Consider the following 9,764-nt stretch of genomic DNA (forward strand, 5'->3'; position numbering starts at 1 on the left):
CGCGGGATCGGGCCCGGCCACCGCATCGGCTCGGGCAGCGTTTTGCTTTCAGCCCCTGAGGTTTACCTGGCTCCCAAGGGGCCAGTTCGCTTGCCCCTCGCCGAGCCTCGAAGACGGAGTTTAATGCTGCAAATAAAACGAGCCCGACCTTGATTATCCCCTGTATGAATATCTCATTTGCCTAATGACTTTATGTCACGTATGCAGAAGGTCAATTTCCTTTTAACCTTTCCCATTGCTGCAGTAAGCATTCTTTTATAATCAATGGCTGTTTGAATAATCAATTCGCGTTTTATGAGCCCTGACAAACTCAATAGATGTGTGCCTCGTTTCAGCCGCCCCTCCTCGCAGGCGCTGGCAGAGATGGCCACGGGGGTCCCCCGCGCCGCACCGGGCAGCTGCTCCTGCCTCCAGCAAGTCCCTCAGCACGGCGAGGTCTGCGGCGAGGCATGCTGGCCCGAGCCAGGGGCACACGGGCTGCGGCTGGCACCTGGGCACAAAGGGACCCGCCTTCAGACCTGCCCGTTCCCTGCTCTAGTGGGGAGGCTGGATCCTCTGTAGTATTAGTATTACTGGTTTTCAGACCCATCTCAAGTGGACTCCAGCAGCTGCTTGAAACACACCAGTCTGGGAACTAGCTCGGGTCTGGATGGGCTATGCATTTTCACACAGTTTTCTAATCACTGAAGCCAAAATATTGCCCCCCCCCACCCATGTATGTAATGGGATCAAAACGTCTGGGATATATTTTCCCTCTTCTACACTGTACATTTCCTAGGGCACTGAGCAGTGCAAAGTTCTCCCAGCTTCCTGAAGCCAAAGGTAGCCCATTACCTGTGAGCCCCGCTTCTGAATCATGTCTGAGGGAAGCACGCAGTCTTCAGTGAATGCACACGGAAAACCTTGAATTAACCTTTGCAGTAGATTAACTACCCCACTGACATTAACTGAATTCTTATTGCCACTGGCCTGGCCTGTTTTATTATCACCCCTTCCAGATCACCTAAGAGTGGGGAAACTTGCCCCATCAATTGCAAATGATAGAGAAAGAAACTGCACCTCGACTACATTCATTATTAGCACAAAATAAACAAAAGCTGTGAAACGTGTGTGTTCAGGGGGTATGGGAGGGTTGAACTTTGCAAATAGTTTCCTATAAGTAGCTCACACTTGCTATGATCTATTGGTGTGAGTCAGGGACCGAGAGTTATTGCAACCCTGTTCCCTCTATTGGATAATTAATACTGATTCATAGCTTTTTCTACCTACGACTGTGTGTTTCGTTTCCCTCTACAGGGTCCATGGTTCACTGGTGTATTGTTATTCCCTGAAAGGTAATTGCACTTGATATTCTCCTGGGCAGACTCATTAGCCAAGGGCAGGGTGGCTTGCCAATCTTAGAAAGTCTTCCAACAACTTATTGTAAATATTTGCCCCAGAGGTTTAGTACAAATGGGAGCAGATTCTTAGCTCCTGACATAACCTTTGGGTGCAGCATCCCTGCCCCAAGCAATGGTAGGTCAGAATGGGGGCATTTTTTTTAAATTCTACTAAACCCGGAGATATGGTTAGTCTCATTCTTCATCATGCATGGTCGGAGCCACAAAAGAATGACAATATGAATAAATTCAAGTTGTTCCTGAACACCTTTCTAACAGTTATCAGAAAACCCCCCACAAAATTAAATAAAAGAAACTCGAAACCCTACCCACCCAACAGTGGATGAGCCAGGTGAGAATCACCTTACAGATTCATTAGCCTGGTCTCTTTTATACTCCTCTCTTAACATTTATTGTAATGCATATTGAAAACATTTCTTGGCTGTCCACCACTGCAAACTTCTGTTTCACACATGCCTAGTGTGACCTATCTGGCTCCTTTCACCCCCCTCCCCCTGTTAAATTAATTACCCACAAATGTAGAACAATGAACAACATGTTCTGGGAAATATCTGGGGAAAATAATTTCATATTACTTTGTGAAAGGAAAATCTATATTTATTTTTTGTCTAGTGTTCATTATTATTTTTTATAATCTTATTTTCCTGCTTGGATTTTGGCAGGTTTCAGCAAGATGGTCCAAAATAACATCACAGTGTAAAGAATAGCCTTGCTACAAAATGACCACCATAAGATGGATGAAGAGGAATGGCATGAGACAAGAAATCTCAGGACATCACCACATTCACCAGCAATTTCAGACTAAGAAAGTCTAGGTAGCTGTAGTCGCTATGTATTATACCAAAACTGTACATTTTAAATAGTAAACAAATAAATAAATACATAGAACGCCCCCCCCCCCCCAAGGCTGTGATGATGTCAAAGACCAGGGACAGAGAATGAAGCCACTTTGCACTTCAGAGCAAACAATCATGTTTGCAGTGCCTGGACATTGCACTGAACTTCCACTTACCAGCTTCCTCTATTTACAGTCACCAGATGAAACTCAAAGGGTAAAACACATCTGTGGTGTAACTTCACCAACTTAAGAGGCAGAGAGAGAGAGATAGCCCTGTGAGTCTGAAATTAGGCAGAAGGTGGGGTAGGGTGGCACCCTTAAGACTAACTTGTTCAGAGAGGCTTGAACTTTTGCAGACTACAGCCTACTTCATCAAATGCTATGAATGGATTCTGGAAAAGCAGGCTGTAGCCTATGCTTCTCTGAATTACTTAGTGTACAATCCTGCCCAGGCTTCTGCTTGACTTCAACCGAGTTACAGATTATGCTATTATAATGATGTTTGTAATCATTTTCATGCACAAGGTAAAGGAACAAGGGGCTGACTTCTACTAATCCTGTACAACCTCTGCAGATCTGTCTGAAAACTCAACTACTAAACAGCAGGATACTCGCAATGATAATCTGTCTCCAAGTTTTGCATCTCTTCAGAAAATCTGTGATACATATTGAAAATCTTCAGTATTCTGGGGTTCAAACCTAGGGCAAAAGTCTCATTGGTTTAAATACTCCTTTTGCCTCAATGAGGAATCCAGGATAGGCTTCCTTTTACCTGATCCTTCAGTAGTCTAAGCACATTCTCCAAAGTGCTGAGCCCTCCCAGTTCCCACTGATTAAATTGACCATGCAGCATCTTGAGGAATTCCCCAGCATCTCAAAAGATAAGGCCCTTAATAATGCTTTCAATATTTCTCATCTTTTTATGACACTTTTGCAACAGGATCTCTCAGGTTCTGAAGTACATTGCACAGACTACTGTTTAAAACTGTTTTTCACCTCTGCCGAAATAGTTTTTTTTTACTGATGAATACTGATGAAATATGATTAAACAACAAAGTACTAATATGTTTCATATAAAACAAGTATAAACACATATCATTACCTCATATGCAATTATAGACTGTCACTAATAGTTCTATTGATTGGTGGCATAAATAGCTCTAATACAAGCTGTTCTTTAGAAGAGATAAATATAAATACCAATGAAAGAGCGTAAGAAGTGTTTGTCCTGTAGTTTTACCTTGAGGCTGTATTATGATCACAATAAGACATATCTAGGCATGTGTCATACTGGATAATACTATTTCTTGGGTGTTTGAGGGCACATGGCTTTACCTTGTACTTCACAACAGCTGAGACATGCCATTTAGTCGCATGATCCTAGATCTGCTGGAAAAAAAATATTAAGCTATAAATATACCAGAAAGGAATATATTTATAGTTAGTTAACATTAAATACTCCACAACATTATATTTATGTAATTAGAAAACAAAGTTAAAAATAAATGTTTTCAAAGCATTTTTCTGTTTGAGGAAGAACTGATGGTATTATTTACTGTGAATACATTTCTGTATGTAACCCCATTTTCTGTTCACAGACCACTTCTTATTTTGTATGCGTGTTATAGTATCACCTGGAGAGCCCCAGTCAAGGGTTTGGGCCCTACAATGAATCCTTATTTTTGTATTTTTTATTTGCAAGTATTCACCACTTCAAGAACACTTTCAATAAACAGGTTTCAGTCTATGGGTTGTTTACAGCACGTTCATGCATTCTTTTTGCACTTCATCATGTGTCTAGTACTAGTTCTGTCCTCCAATAGGTTGGCTGAATTTTTTTAAATAAGCAGCTAACAAATAACACAAGTGAATAAAAAATCTTCTTGCCTGGGTATGTGTTTTTTTGCTTACATGTAAGTATAAGTATTCATATAGGGCATGATCCTGTTCCATTTAGGTCAATAGGAGCAGGATCAAACCGAGAAAAAAGACCCATTTATACAGTTGTAACATTTATATAAATAAAAGCTGGTTCCTCCAAACGTCCACAAATCCTGTGTAAAAAGGAGCAGAAATATGATCAAATCAAAAAGCACTTTGAAATCTGAACAACTGTTTGCAATTATAGTTTTTGCAATATGAAACTGGCTCTATTTTTATTACAATGGTTTAATTACATTTTTAAAACTTTTTTTTAATAAAGGTCCCATTATCATGAGGGTAATTTTCCCAGTTTTCTTTTCTTGGTCTGACATAACCCCACAGTCATTCTGTTTTTGGTAGGCCATTTTTTCAGGAGTAAGAAGAATATTATTTAGTCAAGAGGCAGATGTTTCTTACTGTTATTTCCAAATTTTAGTCATGAATAAGGTGCTGTCTTCAGTCAATAAGTTCAGGATAACTGTTTATTTTAGAAATAAACATCTAAAGAGATTTTTAGTGTTTGTGGGAACCATTACATTGCTTACATAATCCAGCACAAATGGAAAAGCAGACATGAAGCTATTGGTCCTGGATCCCTTGTGCATCTAAAATTCCTATTGACTTTAGTGAGATTTATGAGTGTACAAAGAATGTAATTTTGGACCCATATTGCAGTGTGGAGTTCATGTCTGCATTTATTATTTTATTTCCATGGGAAACACTATCTTTCTGTATTGGTATTCCTGAAGTTGTGAAATTCTTTGTTGAGTGTAGCACAATTACAAACAAAGGAAAAATTATGTTTGTTGTACTGTATAGCAGAATACTCTGCTATCAGTGAGTAACATTGGGTCCAAGTCTTGCATTCTCCAGGCAAGTGTAATCCTACACTGCCCTAGAATTTGAAGGTGCTAGGATAAAGGGATTTTTTTTTCAGGACTCCTTTGGTAAAAAAAAATTAATTGTAATTACTGCTATTGCATGGAAACATTTAGTAAAAGTACTGATTTGATCAATGTAAAGTGGGGGACAGGGAAAAAGATAGGAAGACAGTTCTTGGGCTTAATTCTCTTCTTTTATATAAATCAGTACACTGCAAAAAAAGTTACTGGTGTTAGATTGATTCAAAATTATTTTGGGGAGATCAGGCCTCTTGTGTTTAAATAGATAGTATTACTTTAAAAGTTGAATATACTTAACACAGTCTAAAAATAAATTCAAAACAAAAGAGTAAATGTAGAGACACATAACAAGTAAGCATGCATGCAAAAAAAGGTAAGTGCAAATTAGATTTGAATATTCATGAGTCACAAATCATTGACAGTTTGAAATAATGCAAAACAGCTTTATAAATGAGGTTAAGGCAAGGGACATCAAAGAAATGCATTGCTAAATCAATAGCAATTTGATTGTGCATATACTTGTAAATTGTGGTTACAGTTTGTGAGACAGAAAAAAATTCTGTGCATGTAGTGAAGAAGGACACATAAATATTCTTTTTGTATGTGCTATATTTTTGCAATTCAGCATGTACTTGGAGACCTGCCATGTATAAAGTGACCAGACACCACTTTTTAAATTTTTTTCAAGTCAGTGTTATAGTTTCCTTTGCCTATCCCATGTCTTGTATTGTTTTGCTGAGTATGCTAAAATTCAATTTTCAATAATACCTGAACAGCAATATTGTAAAATGAAATAATTACTTACTTCACATGACTTCAGTAGAAAGTTCACCTGCTAATCAAAGCACTATCATAAAATCATAGCCAGTGGAGATTATCCACTTGTTTCAGGGAATTTTGTTCTCTGAAGTGGGAGTCAGATGAGTTGCAAGTCTCCAGGCAAATTGCTGGAGTACAGGGATTTGAAAGAATGATAGCTTGAAAGATGGCCAGCCTAACCATTTAAATCAGAGCTTTTTCATTTTATCCTGCTGTAAGCATCAATAAAGTATTGGATCTGCTGTCTCATTTGTGAGCTTTGTGGCTATTTGAAATAGAATAGTTCAAAATGCTGATGAGTGTACAGAACTAAAAGGAAAAACTGCCAAAAATAAGGCTTTCATTTAAAAATTACTCCAATGCATTTGTTTTTTTCTAAGTGTTTATTATACTTTGATTACCAAACACAAACTGTTATATATTAGTTGGTTCTTTTTCTTCAGTGTTCCCTGCCTTCACTGTTATTTCCCTATTCTCCGGAGTGTTTGATGAAGGGATATATAATAGGTCAAGTAAAGTTATATATATCTATATCTATATATACATCACTGCAAAAGCAAGCAATAACATCAATTTGGAAGTGGTATAGGGTACTTTGGTCCTTTAAGAAAGAGAGCCACATGACTTCTTGCAGTGCTGTGTTTAAACCCATCCACTCACATGAATGAAGCTAGCAATTATCTCATGTCAAAACATTGTTGAAGGGGAAACCCAGATGTCGAATAACTTCGGAAAGGGATAACCTCATGTCCTCCCCAATCCCCAAGATGAACCTGTCAGAAGCTGATATGCCTCTTCTCTCATCACAATACCAAAAGAGAATGGTATGCTCCATGTGTAAAATTCAAAATGGATTCTGCAATAATGTCCTTATATTTGTGAATTCTGCAGCGTGAAGAAACAGTAGATACATTAAAAACAGTCTCTTAAAGATTCAAAATGTCAGAATTTCTCCTTAAGGCCATTCCTTCCCACTTTAAGAATCTCTTGGGAAAGAAATGAAGCCTTCATCTGATTGAGCAAATGGAAAGAATATAACCTTGTGGCTTGGCTGCAGCAGAGGGCTGGAAATCAGGAGGGGTGGATTCGACTTCTCTTCTGTCAGTGGCTTGCTAGAGGAAGGGAGTTTGGAGTGAGAGAGGGGCAAGACATTTAAACCATGTCTCAACCATGTCTGTAAACCGATGAGGTCCATACTATGCTTTTCATAAAGTGTTAAAAGTCCTACTTCATTCATTTTTGAGAACAATATGAGAGCTACAGATGAAATGAGTTTTATACATGCATAGTATTATTAATAATAATATTACAATACCCTGGATAAAGCACCTCCTAACTCTTTTTTTCTCAAATTTTCAGAAACTTCAGATTAAATCATCCTATATTTTTCCTGCAACTCCTTGTCACATTCAGTAAATCACACAGTCTTTATTGTCCCAAATTGGAAAGTTACTAGCTCTTTAGGGTAAACATTGGTGGCAATTCTGTATAGGTACGCATAAAAGTAAAGTAAAAACACATTGAAAACTTTTCCAGTCCATTTAGGTGCTTACACTGTACTCATCACCATGGTATCCAAGTGCTGCTCAGAAGACATTTGTTCTTTCTTCTGGTGTGCTGAACTCAGAGTAGCTATTGCATTACCAGGGAAAATAGGTCATTGGTACTACAGACCAATCTTCATTTCATGGGAGAAAGACTAGGACTCTTGTTTTATTTCACTGTATGGAAGATTAGGAACTTTTTACCATCTTCTCTATTTAGTGTGTGTTCAAGGTGTGGACGGATTAGTGATTTTTCTTTTCAGAATAATTCCTTATTCATGAAATAAATAGAGGGAAACCAGAAGAGTTTTGTAAGTAATTCACTATATAAGAGTAGCAAAGCTAGGAGCATTTTAGTGGGCCATCAATTTAAAACAATTTACCTGGAAAATCTTAGCCGTCTCCTTCCCAAATACCCTTCACTCTCTGTTCCCTTTGAAATTCCCAGTATGCCTAACAAACTGCTCCTCACCAGGACTCATGGCTTTTGGAGTCAAAGGATACTAGGTCTGTGCAAAGCAACAAATATTTGCTTTAGATTTGGATTTGGCTAATTTGGAGGGACAGAGATTTGATTTGGTGATTTGAATCACTGTCCCGATTTGATTTGGCTGATTCAGATTTGGAGATTTGGCACCGATTCAGAGATTTGGCCATAGACTATACAGGCAGACAATGCTGGACACAGCTGCCTCCAGCTGGTAAGTCTGTTGTGGTGGCTGGATTCAAGGGGTGTGGGGAGGAGGCAGATCAATGCCCCCCAGTGAGGGAGGGGGGGCTCCTGCTACTGCACACTGCCATGCACTGTCGGTCTGGGCGCTGCTCTTCTGGTTGCTCCTCTGGTGGCTCTCACCACCTGTCCAGGAGGGCATGGGAGCCGGTATGTGCCCCCATATCTGCATGGTGCAGGCTGGGCCAGGCTGTGCTCTGGGAGGCTAACCCCAGCTGCCCACTGAGGAATCAAATCAGCTACCGAAGCTTTGCACAGCCATAGTGGATATTGACCTCTGCTATGTGATAGGTGATAATTTTTTTGAGCCTAACTTCTGACATGTGCCTGGAAACAAAGGGTATGCTCATATTAGTATTTTTCTGCCTCACACCTTATGTTGTATGATAACCAAAATAGAGGGGAAGGTCTCAGTTTAGGAATACTGCCTAGATATATATTCCTGATTTCTAAGTCAAGGTGGGAATGGGTGCGGTGTGTGTATGTGTGAGGAGGTGAATAGAAATCAGATATCTCATTTCATTTTGGAGTGTCATATAACTGGGCCCTCAGGAGAAAGCAGATAATTCACAGCTGAGGGTCAGGGTCTCAGTAACTGGCTACTGCTGTCTTTCCAATTGATTTTCTTTTGAGGGGGGAAATGAAGAGTTTTCTCATCCATACACTATGCCAGCTTATTTTGGGGGGGATTAAGAAAAGTGTTTTTCTCTGTTTCCTTGAGCTGCCTGGCTGGGGAATGTTTAATTCAAATGTTTCAGGTTCTTGGGGAAACAGTGAACTATATGGTTTAATATCCAGGCCCCTGTGGTATTTACTTACTTTGGGGTGGGGATATTCCCCTCCACTGCTTCCCTGGGGGCATGTCTACATGTTCGTTAATGAGCTGTAACTATGGATCTTTATGTTAGTACATGTAATAACAGGTACTACATGTGCCATAATTGGCGCTACTGCGTAGTAGTGCTGGGCATGCTTTTTTGTGATGTTACTGCACAGTAGACTTATTCTACTGATCTTTAGTGTATTAGCATGGTTTTTGCCTGCTGCAGTAAAGCACAGTAGATTTAGTATACTGCACATTTAGTGTCTTGTGTAGACATGCCCTGAGTGTTTTTTCTTGTGTGTGGAGGGGATTAGAAAAAAAGGAAGAAGGGGAACAACACATGTTCCCCTTTCTTCTCTTAACTGGCCTATTTAGAGTAGCTCCAGCCATTTCAGGTAAAAATGGTTGCTTCAGAAGGCCGTCTGCCCATAGACCATGTATGAACTTGCCTGAGAGGCATCGGTCAGGAAGAAAAAAGAGGGAGTAAGTTAAGTGTTGAGGGAGCTAGCAGGGGTTATTGCAGGGCCCTTGGCACGGCTTTATGAGTGCTCGTGGTGCTCGGGCCAGGTGCCAGATGATTGGAAGATAGCCAATGTGGTCCCCATCTTTAAAAAAGGGAGGAGGGAGGACCCGGGCAACTATAGGCCCATCAGTCTTACCTCAGTCCTAGGGAAACTCTTTGAGAAGATCATCATAGAGCACATCTGCGATGGGCCGGCCTCAGGGATGATGCTCAAGGGCAACCAGCACGGTTTCGTTAGGGGCAGATCATGTCAGACCAACCT

General features: G+C 40.0%; 1 long non-coding RNA gene across 1 annotated transcript in view; it reads left to right on the forward strand.

Moving 5' to 3' along the window:
• LOC109298709 overlaps positions 1-3,754 on the forward strand; it is a 21,966-nt gene extending 18,212 nt beyond the window's left edge. Inside the window, exons 2-3 of the long non-coding RNA XR_002097684.1 lie at positions 1,297-1,334; positions 2,063-3,754. This is a non-coding gene — a long non-coding RNA (uncharacterized LOC109298709). The remainder of the gene's footprint in view (positions 1-1,296; positions 1,335-2,062) is intronic.
• Positions 3,755-9,764: the final 6,010 nt, after the last annotated feature.

This window comes from Gavialis gangeticus, unplaced genomic scaffold (assembly GCF_001723915.1).
Source record: "Gavialis gangeticus isolate Ggan-Ray unplaced genomic scaffold, GavGan_comp1, whole genome shotgun sequence".
In the NCBI taxonomy this organism is placed as follows: Eukaryota; Metazoa; Chordata; order Crocodylia; family Gavialidae; genus Gavialis; species Gavialis gangeticus.